Source organism: Lissotriton helveticus, chromosome 5_1 (assembly GCF_964261635.1).
Source record: "Lissotriton helveticus chromosome 5_1, aLisHel1.1, whole genome shotgun sequence".
NCBI lineage: Eukaryota > Metazoa > Chordata > Amphibia > Caudata > Salamandridae > Lissotriton > Lissotriton helveticus.
This window is the reverse complement of record NC_136065.1, coordinates 1400126245-1400142287: the sequence shown is the minus strand read 5'-3', so window position 1 is coordinate 1400142287 and position 16043 is coordinate 1400126245. Positions and strand designations below refer to the sequence as shown.

Here is a 16043-nt window from a genome sequence, read left to right as displayed (position 1 = left end):
CTCACGCCCAAGTTTGCAGAAAGCTTGAAATGATTCCAAGAGGCCTTCTCCTAGAGCAGCGCATGCGTGCTGTGCTAGGCTCGACCTAAAAGGGCACACACACATAGAGCAGCAAGAGACAGCAGAAGAAAAGGGGGCGAACAGGGGAGAACAAGAGTGACTGAGAGACTGAATATCACTAACCATTCAACATACCTTAATAAAGGTTTAATTCACAGCCTCATATTTTCACAATTGAACATTTTCAATTATAATTATTTATAGCAAAATCACTGCTTTTACACATTTATCTTATGCTAGTAACAAGCATTAGAAAAGGTCATAGACCTGGCTTGTTTCAGGCATTCGTTCCTTATTTTGAAATATGCTTGAAGGCAATAAAACTCACAGAAAGGCCCAAACACTGGTCAGGTGACATGCTATGTGAAGGCAGTATCTTAGTTCATATGCTTTCAGCTACACCATTAATTAAATAGGCCACACTTATTGGAAAGGATGTTATAGTTACGCTTCTTTGCCCACAACCCTTTTAGAAATCACCCACTATCTTCTTCACCCCTCTTAAAACACTGCTGCATCATTCCTTGAGAGCTCTTCACTGACATTAGGTAGTTTCTACGTCATACCGGTGCTATGCTAGTACAATACTGTAGGTCTGGTTCGATATTAGGCAACTTCTCTATCTTTTAATGCTTATCATGGAACAGAAAATCACTGGTACTGCATGCCTGGCTGAGCCATACCCCCTGTTCTACTAATTTTAGGGACTTCAATGGTGATTTTGATTTCTAGCTCCAAAGACACTGTGCTGTAGGTCACAAAGACAAACGAAGATTAGGCAGAGGTCTGCCCAAAAATAGACTTACTAGTGCTAAGTTGTTTTCCTCCCACACCTATACACGATCCGTGTTGCAACAGGAATATCCCCTACATGGTACACCAGCATATTCCCCTGCCCTGAATACATTACTGCATGTGGAACTGGTATTCTGACAATTTGCTTCAGGTGTCTCGCTAACCTAGCATTTGCACAGAGGTCTAGATCAGTCTTTGGTAATGCAAGATCCAGACCTTTCTTGTGACCAGGAAGAGCAAACAAAGCATGCCCTCATAATAATCAGTAGACTAATGTCCGTCCATGCCTTGGGTGTATCATATTAGGTAGCAGTAGCAGCATATCCTGTTTTGTGAATCTGTAGTGTGATCAGACATTTTTTCATTAAATAGAATTCAGACTAAGGACTACACCTGTGTAAAGTTCTGCTGTTATGTGAAAGGTGATGGCCACCAGGTGCAGCAAAATCACGTTTAATGTTGGTTTGGATACTCCTGCCTACAACCAGTTACATTGCCAGTTGCTGCTGTCGCAGGGATTCTGGTCCTACACAGAAATGTGCATAGAGACTTGGAACCTCAGTGAATTAGGGTGTACCAAAACTCCCCTTAGTATCCAAAATCCCCTACCAGACTAGCAATCAGTGTCTCATTGGTTCTTCCATACCCCCAATGTTTAGACAACCCAGCACATGGACTTGGAACACCTCAGGTAACGTGGAACACATGAACACTCTTTTGTTATACTATCATACCAGTCCAAAACAAAGAGTAAATGAAGACAAGTGCAAGTTTGAAATATTTATTTCTAATGCCGTGTTCTCAAGCGCTGAACACAAAACCACTGGGTATGGGCTCCCACAGGCATTGCTTGCCACACTTGTATAAGAAACAAAACAGTTGCAAATGCCACCACTTTTTCAAAATAACATTACTTGAATAAACATATGATCCAAACAATATGTTTTCAGTGAAATAAATTCTGTTTGTTTTAATCTTTTTTCTTATTCATTTGGACACTTCTATTTCAAAATGATCTCACAATATATTGTACAAATATTAAAAACCTGGAGTGCACAACAAATATCAAATACAGTGATAACAAAATTTGTTAAATATTTACAGTGTAATACAACTTGTTCACCATTCAATCTCCACTCATACAACACTCAATCCACTACAGATAGACAAACTCACAACAAAACATAAATGATTCGAAACGTTACTGGATACACTCTCCAGTAACACAAGCCAATTGTTTTTTTGTCTATACAAATATTTCTACGTTAGAGATTCAATTACAAATTTTTTAGGCTATAAACGGGGTCTACGCGTTTCGAACTACCATTCTTGCGTAGTTCTCTTCAGGACCAATCTTGCGCTCGACAAGACAAGCTAGAAGGGTTGTAATCCCAATTTGGGAATCCCAGTGCGCTCACAGATAAGCCTGGCTCGCCTGTCTGTTTGGGGCGAGGCAGGCGTGTTGTATTCAAAAAGCGTTTCCGTTCGTTTGGCAATTATATTCTTAGCCGCTTGGATAATCGGTGGCTCACTCGCGTCTGAAGCACCCGGCGTCTGAAGTGCCTGCAAATCGATGCAGCGTTCAGACGCCGGGTGCTTCAGACGCGAGTGAGCCACCGATTATCCAAGCGGCTAAGAATATAATTGCCAAACGAACGGAAACGCTTTTTGAATACAACACGCCTGCCTCGCCCCAAACAGACAGGCGAGCCAGGCTTATCTGTGAGCGCACTGGGATTCCCAAATTGGGATTACAACCCTTCTAGCTTGTCTTGTCGAGCGCAAGATTGGTCCTGAAGAGAACTACGCAAGAATGGTAGTTCGAAACGCGTAGACCCCGTTTATAGCCTAAAAAATTTGTAATTGAATCTCTAACGTAGAAATATTTGTATAGACAAAAAAACAATTGGCTTGTGTTACTGGAGAGTGTATCCAGTAACGTTTCGAATCATTTATGTTTTGTTGTGAGTTTGTCTATCTGTAGTGGATTGAGTGTTGTATGAGTGGAGATTGAATGGTGAACAAGTTGTATTACACTGTAAATATTTAACAAATTTTGTTATCACTGTATTTGATATTTGTTGTGCACTCCAGGTTTTTAATATTTGTACAATATATTGTGAGATCATTTTGAAATAGAAGTGTCCAAATGAATAAGAAAAAAGATTAAAACAAACAGAATTTATTTCACTGAAAACATATTGTTTGGATCATATGTTTATTCAAGTAATGTTATTGTGTTCTCAAGCGCAGCATCTTAGCTAATACAAGCAAACATAGTATGAGCAACAAGGTTATCAGCATAGTTACTATTACATAAAATACAAAGGGAGAAAGCATGTTAAAATGCTAAAGGGAAGAAGGCTAAATGGCACCTCAGTCTTACCCTCCCTTGCTAGTATATTATATTATATTTACAGAAGGTCTCTTTGGGTTTACAAGGGCGACCCCATACCTCTGGTCCTAGTAGAACGGGATCACATCATTTTCTACGCCAGCTCTCTGCATGCGAATGTTCTCCAAACTGTCTGTGCATGCTCTGCGCAGTGCATTATTAAACGCGCCAAAATCAGAGGTGGCCACAGCTGCATATGTGTTATGTCTAGGACGTGCGCTGATCAGACCGAACAACAACCACTGTGTTGAAATAACCTTGAAGGCCTCAGCACTCACTGTTCAGACATAGCTTACCAAGCAGGGCTGATACTATAGGAAAACATATTATTCTCGTGTGAAACAAAATATTCTGCTAGTCTCTAAAAATTTATAATATTGTGTGCCGTGTGCAAAAGCAGCAGAGAGGAAAATGGCGTTTAAACTTCTAATAGGCTCATGCTAACTTAACACAGTGTAAAGGTAAAGCCCATCTCAATGACACTGCTGTCTATTTGTCTAAAGATGAGATTTTCAAAAGAACCAACCCAAATTGGTTCTGAAACCATATCCCCGGTCTACAAAATATGCCTTTAAGTGGGTCCCAAACCACCCAACTCTGTTCCAGTTTCAGGTTCTTTATGATCAAGGAAGGGAGTGCTCAGCAGAGTACTTAAAGGACTGCAGGCAGACCAGAGTTTGTGGCCCTGAAGGAGGAGAGATTGTACAAGAGAAGAAGTCCAGGGTGGTCCCAGTGAGCAGAACACAGAGAGAAAATGGACTGCCCTAGAAAGTGATGCCAGGAATGATCTATGCTGAGACAAGGGGGGTTCCTCATCGCTCTGTGTGGTTCCTGAACTACACTAAAACGTTACAACCATAAGTGTCATTGTGTTGCCGGAGAATAGTACTGCATTGCAGCTGAAGTGAAGCCAAGTGGTCTTGGAGACACATCACTGCTGAAAGATTTGTCTAGAGGCCACAACGTCCAGGTCCAGTTGGGAAGCCATGGGTCCCACAAAAGCCTCTGATTGTCCTGGGTATGAATCATAGAAACTACCCAATGTCAGTGCTTTCAAAACATTTTTGGTTGTTCCAGAAGACGGGGCAATATCAGTGGAAACAGTCCTTCTTACACACAGGTACACATTGGGTAGAAACTGTGCAAGTCTTCCTCTATCAAAGACAGGTACAGCTTGGACAGCAGAAGTGAAAGCTTCGCTTCCTCACAGAAATGTTACAGCCTGGCAGTAGTTGAGCAAGTTTCCCTCTCTCATAGAAGACAGTAAGTCCAATAGTCCGTTCACTGCGGTACCAGCTGCATCATTTACAAAGCAATCATGAAGATCAAGCGGGGTAGAATAATAAAAGGGAAGTCAAAAGGTAGCCAGAGTAGACACACAATACAGACGTGCAGTGACGGAGCGTTCAGCTTTCCCGGTGATTAATGATTGATGGTCCCACTCTATGGCCGTGTATTCGTATTCTGACTGGTGACGACTCAAATAAAATATTTTGGAACCACACTGTATTCATTCAGCTCCAAAGAAGTGGAGGAATATTGGTCTGTAAGAAATACATGTTGGGTAGAAGCGAGTTTGTGCATTCAAGAAAGTAAAGGACTTAAGTGCACTTCAACAAATATTCTACAAGTGTTCCTCAATAGTGCTCATAGTGAACATAATCAAGTTGGAGAATTCAAGCTTTTATCACTCACAGAACATGTACAGCTTAGGTATGAGTCACATGTGGGTTACAGGTAGGTCTCAGGAGCAAGTGCTTAATTAAGTCACCGACTGGAAGGCATAAGAGGGTCAATGAATATGTGAGTTATAACGCCTTTCTCAGTTATGTGATATTCCACTTCAGCAACCTGAAAACCATGCTGTTGTTTCTTGGAAACATGCGGTTTGTGTTGATTCTTTGATTTTCCAAGTATTGGGAAGTAGCCATTACTTAGTAGGTCAGTGTTATATTTTTTGGAGCAGCCTAGCCGCTTATTAAGTAATTAAGTTCTGATCGGCACTTATGTACCAACCTCTTTGAAAAGGTTTTGAATACACATGCACCAGGCCCTGTGCAATCTCGGCTTTGCAGCTGCACCTGTTGAAAGCCACTGCTGGTTGACCATCATTCATGTATCAGTGTCTGCATTGGGCAAGTAGGTCCACCAGGATTGCATGTAGAATATTACAGAGGTGAGAAGGGACAGGCAGATGCAGAAGGTAAATGGCAAAAGGAGGTGATTGAGGGTACCTGGTGGATTTCATGGAAACATTGCCGGTGGTCAAATAGCTCAAATCAGCGATGCGGTGTGAGAAATGTATATACAGTCATGAAGTCTTCAGAGGGCTTGGTGATCAATATTGGCAAAGTATGCTGATAGATTTTTATGGAACAATTATGTTTATTAAAGCCCATCAAGGACAATTCACAGCTGTTCGCCTACAACCAAAGGGTGGCAGCGGTCAGTAAAACACATAGCACTTGTGATACCGCTTTTCGCCTTCAACCCTTGGGTCTGCAGCGTAAATCAGGCCATTTTAAATAAACAAAAACAACCCATCAATCCACCCCCTAGTTCTCCATACTACAGCAGTTATATGGTGGATAGTGTTGGCCTCACAATTTAGTTCAGGTTAGGAAGGGGAGACAGCAGAATACCTGATAGTACCTACTCTTTAACAGGGGCCTCTTGTGGAACAAGCAGAGCAGCCATAGTTGGTCGGACATGTCAGCTCTCGAAACTCAGATGAAAGAATATGAATAAAGGGGGCCCATTTATCAAGATTAGAGGTGCAACTCAAGTGCACTGAGAAGGACAGTTTCTCCATCCCCAGGATGAACCACAACTTGTGTAGCCAGGAGGTGTGATCGGGAGTCTTGTCAGTAACCCAAAGTGATAGATTCGCCTGCTGAGCCGCCCCCACAACTAAGGCCATTTGGCTTCCTCGGTTGAAGCATAGGGGATAGGTCAGGGGGGTTGGGAGTCCGTGAATAGTGATTGATGGGAGCCTTTGGATGGAAGTATTAAAGGTGGAGTCGATGTCAGGTAGTACTTGATCCAAGTATTGAATGAGTTTTGGACAATTCCATAGAAGGTGAAGTATCCGCCCAGTATCCCTGCCAGCCTTCATTTGAGCGCCCTGTGTTCAATGTGTGGAGTGGAGCAGGAGTCAGATACAAATAAGAGACAATTTTTCACGCAGTTTAAATTCTGGGCATGTTATGCGCCATGTGATGTGCTCTGTAGAAAATATACTCCCACTCCTGGGTAGTAAGGGCTCTTCCCAACTCGCCCTCCCATCTTGTCTGCCCCTTGGACCTTGCCGGTGAAGACTCCCTGCTAAACAAGGCATAGAATTCTTTTAGGGGGTGTTTATCATCAGTTTTAACAAGTATCCACTTCTCAAAAGGAGTAAGGGATCGCCCTGCCCCATGCCTGTTCTCTGGAGTCATCACCCAGTGTTGCAGTTGTAAATATTGTATGCAGTTGGAGTCTGCCAAAGAATAATCAGCTTTGAACTGGTAAGTCAAAGGGAATAAGCCATGTAGACCAAAGAGGCATCCCATGCGATTGCAGCCCCAATCATGCCATCGCAGAAACATCTCTAGTTCAATCACCAGGGCGAAGTCTAAGTTAGTCAATATCGGGTTCATCAGGAAGGGCAAGGTTGTGAAACCTACCCTGAGCACCACAGAGTCCCACACTTTGAGTCTAGAGCTCGTCACTGGTGAGGAGTAGAGGCCCCAAGCCCTATGTTTAGGTGGTAACCAGACTTCTTTCCGTATCATGGAACTAGCGACTGCTTGATCCATAAAGGACCAATGTTTTTCAGAGATGTGGTGGTTTCACTCTACCAAAAATTGGAGTTCAGAGGCTTGGTAGTAGCGGAGTAGGAAAGGGGCTGCTAATCCTCCCTTGTACTTCAGCACTTGTTGATGGAGGAGAGGTTTTCTAACGTCCCATAGGAATCTGTTAATGTCCAATTGAAGGGAACAAAGGGCATTGGGTGGAGGGATCAGCAGTAGTCTCAAGAACAGCTAAATTGTATGCTGTAGAATGGTAATTTTAATTGTCACTATCCTCCCCATCCAAAAGAGGCGAATCCATGCAGACAGATCCCTGCGTACCTGAGAGGTAAGAGCAGAGTAATTGGAAGTTGAAGTCTTGGAGAGAGTCCGCGCCACCCTAATACCCAAGTAGGGCAAGGAGTCACTTGCCTGCTCAAAAGAAAACATGGTGTGCAGGACACTTTTTGGAGGTGGGGTGACTTAAGAGGTTCAAAATCTGGAATTCGATTAGATTTACTTTGAATTTCAAGGTCTCCCCGAAGACCTGGAGCTCTGCGACCAGAGCAGGAAGCAAGGACATCGGCTCAGTGACTGACAGAATGAGAATGAGCGTAGAGGCTGACGAGGTGCTTATCTCCTCCAAAGGGAATCCGGGCGATGGCTAGATTGTCTCTTAGTCATTACACCAGAGGCTCCATGTATAGAGCGAAAAGGAGAGGGTTAACAGAGGTGTGTGCCCCGTTTTATTGGAAAGGTAGGGAACGAAAAACCACTAAGCCTCACTGAAACCAGCGGGGCACTGTGGATGCATCAGACCCATCTGCAGAATTTCTCAACAAGGCCGAATTTCCATCAGTATTCCCAAAAGGGAGGGCCAGTGAAAACGATCAAAAGCTTTCTTGGCATCAATGGAAAGTAGCAGTGCCTCCTTACGTGACCTATGGATTTTAGATCGGATGTGCAGAAGGTGTTTGCTGTTATTGCCCCACTGGTGCGCAGGTATGAATCCCGCCTAATCGGGCTCTATCGGGCGTGGCATGAGTGAGTTCAGTCGGTGTTCTGAGATACTGGTGAACAAGCTTACATCTATGTTCAAGAGAGATATGGGTCCATATGACCCACAGAGGGCAGATCCTTGGCTTGCATGGAGTCGGTGAGGGAGCCGGAATAGGCAAAGGAGTTATAGAGACAGGTAAGCAAAGAGGCTAGCTCATGGCAGAAGACCTTATAGAATAGAGCACTAAAACCATTTGGCCTCGGCTTCAGGCGCCCGCAATCGGAGATCACCTCTACTATTTGTATGGGTTATTCCAGAACCTCATCTTCTAAATTGGGAAAGGAGGTAAAGGCGGCCTTGCGAAGATAGCATGAAGGGTCCCCACTGGGGTCATAAAAAGTGGAGCACAAGGAACCCTAGAAGGCCTAGAAGACCAATGCTATCTCCATGTCCGAGCGGGCCTCAGTAGAGGGTCTGGTGTGTATCGCCTTCACAACTCCAGACTGGATTTTACTATGGAGGCCACAGTGGTTACTCCGGAGGCAAAATTTGTGCTCGAGGCAATCATAGCATATTACACCCGGTCAAGGTCAAGATGTTTAAGAAGAAGCTGCGCTTTTTCAAGTTCCCGCCATATTCTGGGGGCACCCGTCCGATTGGGGATGTCCTCAAGTTCCGCAACAAACTTCTCCAAGTGCTGTCATTTGTTTCGATGTTTGCGGTTCTCCACTGAGGAGACTGCTATGAATTCCCTCCTCACAATCAGCTTCACGGCTTTCCAGACCAATGGCAGGGATATCTCTCCAGTGTTGCTTGCTTGGAGATATTCTACAATCACCTTTCAGAGCGAATTAATCGTAGTAGGGGACTGTAACAGAGTCTCTATAAGGCACCAGCGCGAAGTCCTAGGTTGGGTCACATTCAATCGGAGCGAAAAAGAGAGGGGTCATGGTCAGAGGGCAACCAAGGGGCAATGTCTGCCTTTGAAATAAGGGCTTATAGGGTCAGGTCGCAAGGAAATGGTTAATGCGAGCATATGATTTGCGTGCTGCTGATTAAAACGTATAATCTCTGATCAATGGGTGCAGCAGTCGCCCGATGTCCTGCATCCCAAAGCCTGCCAGTCACTGCAAACCAGCTGCAGAGAAGGCCCCTACTTGGTCAGAGAGTTGCCCTGAGCGATCCAGGTTGGTGTCCACAACCAAGGTTCCCCCCCCCCCCCACCTTCTCAGGATAGTGGCATTACAAGATTTAAGTACAGGCACCTAGGAGCTGGTAATAAAAGATTCCTGGCGCCCGTTAGGGGCATAAGTGTTCACCACGGTGAAATAAAAGGTGTCCAATTAAGCCAGGCTGCTTGGAGGCACCCCTTATCCTCAGCGACTGTGGATAGTATTTCCCCATTGAACTCTTATGAAAAAAGAACGGATACCACCCCCTTACTTAATGGGGCATGAAGACCAGAGCGGAGTGGAAACCAGGGGAATTGCATTCTGGGGACATCTTTAGAGAGCAGACGAGTCTCCTGTAGATTGCACATTGTTCTAAAAGTGAGAGAACAGGGGACCGTTTAATAGGATTTTTCAGGCCCCTTACATTGAGGCTGGTGAACTTAAGATCCTGGAAAACAGGGCAGGGGGTAAGAAAACTGTGTGAACTCCTGCACCCGTTTGTCAAAGAATGCAGGAAAAGTAAGCCCAAAAGGTGCATAGTGAAAAGCCCAACATCAACCAAATCTGGGGGGGGGGGGGGGAGTAAAAACCCACAAACAACAACCCCGAAAAACCAACTGGAATAACCAATAACAATAAAAGTCCATTGTGGAAAGGAGCAGGTTGCAGAGCACGGGCCAGGCAGACAGGGACATGATCAGTCAAGTTCTCGAAGGTAGGAAACGTCCCTGGAGAGGAGGAACTGCAGAGCTGGAGCACGTCCCAAAGATGTCCTGTGCCCGTCCCCACCTCCCTCCTACCCCCTGCCCTAGAGAACAAAACAGTGTTGCAGGGGTCCTCTTGGCCTCAAAGTACCTTGCTTTTGTCAGCATCATCAGTCAACGTCTTCAACCCCGATTGCTTCTCCAACACCATAATCTCTGGATCAGGCTGCGTGCTAGCAGGCAAGCTTTAGGACCATTGCCAATGGCGGCGCTTACTTCCAGTACAACTGTCTGTAAAAGGATCAGCAATACAGAGCACTTGGATTTGGTGGAGCTCGCTCTCACATCGAAAGATAATCCGAAAGGGGTGTCCCCTGGAGTACAATATACCAGCATCCTCTAGATGAGCAGTGATAGGGCGGAAGTCTAAGTGCATCTGAAGGGTAATCGATGCAAGGTTTTGGTGCAGCACAAGCATGTGCCCTCTTAACTGAATCGGGTGGGTCTCTTGTGCTTTGCACAGGATGCTTTCCTTTATATGAAAATCATGGACACAGACTAGGATGTCCCAGGGAGGGGTTTTCTCTGGTTTTGGTGGACCCACACAATGGATCCAGTCCAGCTTTATGTCTGTCTGCCGATGCCCTCAAGATGTGTCAAAAGAGGGACCCAGTTTACTCTCCTAAGTCGGCACCTTATGCATTTGTCGGAACCCATTTGATGCGTATATTGTAACACCGTGAGCTGTTCTCCAAGTCCTCAGCATGAGCTTGTAGGTCGAGCTGTTGTTTCTTGAGATGGAGAACTTCTTCCTGCTGCCACTCCACTTCTTCAACCCACCTGGGCTCTTGTCCCTCCAGAGCACAGACCCTGTCACCCGCCTCTTCTAGGTCCCGGCAGACTTTGCGCAAATCAGCCGAAAGGTCTTTCTTCACCGCTTGCAGATCATCTCGTAGCGACATGAATAAGGCCTAGAGGAAGGACCAAGTCAAGGGGCCCTCGGTTTCATCAGGCTATGAGAGATGATCCATAGTGGTTGCAGGCACCTTGTCTCCTGCTGCCTCTCTGCAGGGCTTGGTCAGCATATCCCTAAAGGAGCAGTCTTTCTTCATTCCTCACCGACGACATAATGGCATCCTTCTATGAAGTAGAAAACAAAATGGGGGGGTCAGGTCAAGGATGATCCAATCGAGGGGGAACGTAAATCAGGCGACCTCAAAGCCACAGGTATGGCCGGCCCAAGATACAGCAGGCCAAGCATAGTTTCTTTTCACCCTACAGACACAGTCAAGGCTGAGCACACAAATGTAATGACACGGCTGCTATCAATAGCAGGCGGTCTGCAGTCAGCTCCAACTATCTCCCCTTTGTGGAAGCAGGGTGTGTCGTCCAAAGGGGGGACGACAAGATGCGGTGATGATTGTCCCCCAGGAGCGCAGCGCCCAGTGGCTCAGACAAAGCAGACTAAGCCCAGGAGAAGTCCAGGAGGCGGGAAGCAAACAACCCTTTATCTAGAGTGATTCAGGGCTCCCGTATCACTCTGCATGAAGGGGATCCGAATCTGCAGCCAGGCATCCCAAGCTGAGCCCCAGCGGAATGCAGACAGAGGCAGGTCATAAATTCTATGTGGCCGCTCTAAATGAGGTCCAACCGTGGGTGGCTCCAGGCCTTAGAATGGGGTGGAGGGAGGAGGCAAAGCAGCCCAAGGGTCAGTCACAAAATGAGCAGGTTGAGGCATCTGAATGGGGGAGCCCAGTGAAAGGAGGGCAGACCGCCTAAATGTCTCCAGTCTTCCAGGCCACCAAGGACTGTAGCAAAACTTCACTTGAGCAATGAGGATGCCAAGGGGGCACGGTTGCTCAGGTCTCATACCACAGCCGCCAAGGTTAAAAAGCTTGATCGCTGCCAGTGTAGGAGCCAAGTCTGGTGGGTCCTCTGCAATGGGGGGGCAGTCTGCAGACGGCTGCCTATTTGCTATAAAGGACACAGTTGCCGACTCTGTAGAGTAGGGCACAAGGACAGCCAATGCTCTGCGGCCGGATGCGGGCTATGGCAGATGTTCCGAGGGTAGTTCACAGGTGTCCAGGTCAGGACCCGGTCCAGTGGGGCCCAGTCCCCAGGCTGAGGGGAAAGACATCAAGAGGGCCGGAAGCTGTGTGGATGGGCGAAGGGCCCCAGCAGGAAGGCTCGCTGAGCCAGTAGTAGGCAGCCCGAGAGATCCACGTGGTTTAGGTTCTTCAAGACCAGGCAGTGGTGCTGCAGTCTTCCCAGGCAGTCTCTGTCATTCCCTCAGGGATCCCAGTGAGGGGGCAACCATCGTCCATGCCCCCACAGCAAGCTGTAGGGGGCACTTGTGTCCACTTCCCCCACACTGGAAGTTAAGTCAATGCGGGCGCCAGGTGCACGCCTTCGCCCCAATCCTGTGTAGCCACCCAGGCCCGGAGGATGTATGCCCCCCAATGGTCGTCGCTGGAGTGGACGAGTCACTCGCAGCGGGCTCACCATGCAGTCTTCTGTGGGGCTGCTCGCGGAGCACGCTCTCTGCTGGTCACGATGGGCTGTAGGGTCGCACCTGCCCTGGAAGCCTGCGTGGAAGTGCAGCCGGGCAGGACTCAACTTTAACTCAGGCCGACTGCGGGCATCTTGCAACAAGAGCACGGTCCTGGCCTGCCTCAATTGTCACCATGGGGATCGGACAACCGTGTTCCACAGGTTCAGCAGCTTGCCTTCTCGTGTCGCCCAGTATGGACATGGCCAAGGGGACGTTCAAGGCTATCAGGAAAGGTGCTTTAGGGAGCTAATTAAGTGGCGAGGACAAAGAAACACGTCTCAGTCATCCGCCATCTTGGCCACCTCCCCTTCCGCACAAAACTATACTCTGCTCACATAAAGACATAGCTTAGCTTTGCAGGCAGATAGACAAAGCCCTTCTGATCACAGATAAAGATGAGCCCTACCTTCCACACAGTAGACCATTCCATCCTCAATTTCACAGGCAATGTCCTTCATTGGATCTTCTTCTACAGTTCAAACCGACACCATTTTGTTCACATGGGCACCTCCAGGTCCCAAAAGAACCCTATAACCTGCAGTGTCGTCTCCTAGGTTTTTACACTGCCTCCTGTCATCATCAACCTCTACATGGAGCCCATGGCACTCCTCTCGGAAAAGACCACCAACACGAGAAACAAGTTTACCACCTACTTCACAGAAGTTGGTAATGGGGTGAAAGTTATTTGTCTCAAGCTCAACACCCACAGGATAGGAGTAATAATCTTCAGCAAAACCCCTCTCCATGGGATACATCTGGTGGATGGCCAAACTTGGATCCACACTCAGCACCTATGCCAGAAACCTTGGAGTTATCATTGATAGCAAACTAGACGTGACCGCATAATTCAACACTGTTGCTGCGTCTTGCTACCACACCCTAAAAATATTGAGGAAGATCTTCAATTAGCTTCCAAGCAACACCAGAAATAACATCACTCATGTCCTTGTCACAGGAATACCCTGTTCGCCGAAATACCAAGTAACTCACTGGAAAACTACAAAGCATCCAGAACAGAGAATCCAGATTCAGACCCAACCTTCCACATAGAATTCACATCACACCTCGGGGAGCTCCAGAGTCCAGACACACAAACATGCTAATTTCAAACTTCTCACACACATTTTCAATGCACTACACATGGTCCCACTCAACTGAAAAGTTGCATCTTATTCCATCAACTACCCAGATACGTCTGCTCTGCAGGACTCTGACTTCCACACATCTCATGCACACAGAACCAGACCAGGACGGGCATTCTTTTACATCGCTCCTAAAGCATGGAAGAAACTCCCACAACATATCAGAGCCACTTTCTCTCTTCTTGGAGCAAGAAGCTGAAGATCTGTCTTTCTTTTCAATTAACCTAACTACCCTAGGCTGGGCCAGGCACACACACCCGCTCAGCACCAGGCTACTCTCGCAGATGATAGTGAAATTTACAAATACACATAACTCACAGATAACAGCATTTGCCAATATGCTGATGATATACCATTCTACTGGAAAATCTCCTCTCCTTCGGACATCCAGCATCGCAAACACTGCCTACAAATCATTCAGCCCTGGCTGTCCAGCGCCTACCTGAAATTCAACCAAACCAAACTAACCCAGAATTCCTGTTGCCTGGCAGGAACACACAAGCAATAGAACAAACCTGGCTTGATGACATTAATCTGGACTGCTTAAAACCACAACCTTCACCAAATTCCAAGTCACTTGGATTTACACTGGTCATCAATCTCACCCTCAAGGATACATGGTTCTAAAAACAAAGATGGTCATGTACCAACCAACTCTTTAAACAAAGTGAAAACATTTATTATAGAAAGCAACTTCAGAACTGCTCTTCCAGCCCTCCTGCTCCATGGCCTTCCATAGCCCCACACTGGCAGCCTTAAGGACATTCTACATACTGCAGCACGTTGCATCGAGGGCCAGAGGAAATATTATCATGTCACTCCCATCCTAACGGAACTCCAACGGCTCCCCTTGCCTACCCGCACCATCTTCAAAACCAGCTGTATTCTTTACAAAGCCAGCATGACCAGTATCCCCCTACGCTTCCTTATCTTGCAGACAAGCTATGGTGGTTGTTGGTGTTCCCACAGTCAGGACACCATCTGACTGCAGACTAAGAAATGAAGTTGGGGGGAAAAAGAAGGCAGTATGCTTTTTCTATTAATGCACCTAGAATCTGGAAAAATATCCCCAAATCTATCAGGACTATTCGAAGGCTGCTCCAAGTTAGGAACTAGTTGAAGACTCACCTCTTCAAAGAACCCTACATCACAATGCACTAACTGTCCATAATCCAGCTACCTATTCTATCAAGCGTGAACTTTGCGCTGCCCTTTTACCTGCGTCGCCTTTCGCCTAGGTTCCCTCTCTAGAAATACCATACACATAGATATAGCTGATCTGTCGTCTGTCTGTTTCACACATACACCATGTATGCTATGCTCTCTGACACAAAGATGATTCTCTTACACAACATTTTACTTATTTGCTACTTGCACTCACCGTTTGTAAAAACCAATTAAACGTCCTTACTCTGCTGTTGGTCTTTTTAACAGACGTTAGTTAGTACATTAACGGCAATGCTTCCGGGTTGGATGATAGCCAATCCTATATTTGAACATATTGGGAAATGTACTAGAAGTGGGAGGGAATCAAAACATGTAAGGCGGTCTAGGATTAGACCACTGTTTAGCCTGTAGCCAATCCTAATGCGCTGCCCAGAATTCCCACATGCTGATTGGCTATTGAGTCTTCACGTGCCTCTGTAGTGTATAGAACACTGCCGAGGCGATTTTGTCCAGTTCGATATTTACTGCGCTTAGTTGTAACATCGAAGAAGCGCAGGCTCTCATTGGTCCACATTTTGGTTTCATGGATTGGCTACAACTGAGGCAGCCTTCAGCTCTGGTTGGTTTAACTGTGACAGTCCAAATTGTTGTTTTTGGATCAACTAAAACGTTAGTTTAAATTGCATTAATATAACTCCTACTACCCCTGCTGAGGCGCTGAGTATGCCGCCCTTTTTCCTTTTAAAAATGCTTTAAATTGAGCGCCTGGTTATAGAGCAGCAGTCAGCCTGTTTTGCAAAAAAAAAGGTGTACTTCTTGGTTCGAGAGAAAGTGGTGCGCGGGGTGAGCGAAAAAAGGGATCCTCTCGCGGAATAAGATGCTTATGACTCCCCAGTAAAATGAGTTGTTGCAGGAACCCAAAAAGACGGGTCAGGGAAATAGAGCGAGAACGATAATTGGAAATAACTGCGTGGGGATAGCTGATAGAAGATAGGTCTGCGAGTGCTCAGAATCCCCAAGAGCGTGGTCCGGGACATTAAAGTTAGGATGTGGTCCGCCGTGGGAAAGCCTGCTGAGAGCTCCAAGCAGGGGAAGTTCACTAAACTTGATTATCTGCTCAAGTCCTGCGTTTTCGTTGCATTATGGGGCATGTATTTATTCCGTACTAACATGACTACTAAAAGTGACAGAATTCAGTGAAAAAAACGTGGGCAGAAAGAGCTAGCTACTCGTAGGGAAGTGGAATCTGGAGAAAGGGCTTTTGAGGCCACTCAGTTTAGAGTGGCC

General features: G+C 46.3%; 1 protein-coding gene across 1 annotated transcript in view; it reads right to left on the bottom strand.

Annotated features, from left to right (window-relative positions):
• The window catches only part of SIKE1 (suppressor of IKBKE 1), a 166630-nt gene extending 151522 nt beyond the window's left edge, over positions 1-15108 (bottom strand). Inside the window, exon 1 of the mRNA XM_078644370.1 lies at positions 14971-15108. The gene's annotated coding sequence lies outside the window, so the exon portion shown is untranslated. The remainder of the gene's footprint in view (positions 1-14970) is intronic.
• Positions 15109-16043: the final 935 nt, after the last annotated feature.